Source organism: Pundamilia nyererei, unplaced genomic scaffold (genome assembly GCF_000239375.1).
Source record: "Pundamilia nyererei isolate P.nyererei 1_Seehausen unplaced genomic scaffold, PunNye1.0 scaffold00231, whole genome shotgun sequence".
Lineage (NCBI taxonomy): Eukaryota > Metazoa > Chordata > Actinopteri > Cichliformes > Cichlidae > Pundamilia > Pundamilia nyererei.
Window position 1 is genome coordinate 883231 of NW_005187632.1, and position 1590 is coordinate 884820.

At 35.1% G+C, this 1590-nt stretch overlaps 1 long non-coding RNA gene across 1 annotated transcript; it reads right to left on the reverse strand.

The window, feature by feature from the left end:
• Positions 1–184: 184 nt before the first annotated feature.
• LOC102200341 (uncharacterized) lies at positions 185–813 on the reverse strand. Its single transcript, XR_312144.1, has 3 exons — positions 755–813; positions 430–582; positions 185–343 (listed from the first exon to the last, which is right to left on the reverse strand). It is a non-coding gene; the product is annotated as an uncharacterized LOC102200341 (long non-coding RNA).
• Positions 814–1590: the final 777 nt, after the last annotated feature.

Consider the following 1590-nt stretch of genomic DNA (forward strand, 5'->3'; position numbering starts at 1 on the left):
TGTTGCATGGTGTATATTAGGTATGTATTATACACTAGGAAAATCAAACCTAATGTAAAATGTGTTATTAAATCATCAGAGTCAATCGCTTACTTTTCTTTTAATAAAGTTCATGTTTAGTTGAAATATTAAAGTTTAAGAGAAGGTTATTCCTAAGATGTACTCACATAACCAGGTGCACATCATTGTCAGGAACCTCACCATAATAGATTTCCTCCATCTGGCACCACTCTCCACTGATTTCACTGATTTTGTTTAGCACATTTTCACAGCTGTTATTTTGGCAGTTATACAAGGAAGCATTGTAGCAGTAGCGGTTATTCAGTGTATAACGAACAGTCAGCTGTGGAAAAACAGCCAGTATGCTTTTACTAAAGGACAAGAAAATTTAAAAAAGTAAGCACATTTTACAAAAGAAAGCACACATACCATAACAGATCCATTATCAGCGTATTTTGTGTAGTATGTAGCTGTGCCATAAAATCCAGGATGCTGATTGCTCAAGAAGTCAAAAGCCTGTGTTCTGCAAACCACGAAGAAGAGCAGCGGCAGCACAGAGCGCGACATAATGAGTCTGTTTGTCTGTGGACAAGATAAGATGCACTTTTATCCTATGCTGAGAAATTACTGTTACAACAGCCAAAATATCAAAATCAATGAAATATATAAAATATTACAGCTCAAAATAGCTCAAAGAGGTTAAAGAGGGGATGAAATACAAAAATTACAAGAGGTGAAAATAGAAAAACAATACCTCGCTAAACCACTTGAGTAAAACCTCGCTAAGCAAAATAAGCAACTGAAGTCATTTATTTGTAACTACAAAGACAGCCTCTTTCTGACTGACTCATGTATTTTTAACATGACACGTGATTTAGTTTACAGTATACAAGATTTTATTCCACATCAGTGAGAATTTCCATAACTAGCCTGCAGGACTGAGGTCAGCAATGACAAATACTAATGTGCTGTGATTGCCTAATACAGGCGACAGAAATTAGTTTTATTTGTACGTAATATGTTTGTCAAATGTTTTCTTTTGCCTAACATTTGATTTGATTGGTCAAATGTTTGTATTTTAATCTTTTCAGTCATTTTTCAAACAACTGCATTACCTGCATGTCTTTTGTGGCTGTTCAGTGAATTAATGTGAATTTCTGTGATAATTTCTGTGCAGACTTGTGATCAGTGAGAATAATTTAGGTTTTAAACACTGATATAATTACCTGATTTGCAGCCGCTGTGTATGTTTCAATATTTATCCTGCATAAATGTGGCACTATGCTTACTTACAAATTGACTTTAATTATTTCACTCCAAACTGTTAGCAGAATATTGTTACCTCTCAATAAGGTGGGTCTTATTGAGAGGTAAATACAGCATGTGAAAACACCTAATGCAATAAGGTGTTTATTCAGTTATGTTAAATAGTATTTTGTGTGTGTTTCTTTAGATAAGACAGCGAGACTTCGGTAAAGGGGTCTTTATGTCTTGTCCTTGACAAAGTGACACCAGCGACACCATGAAATGCTTGATCAGCACCCTTCAACGCACTTGGTCCCCACATTGTCAACATACATCAACACTTTA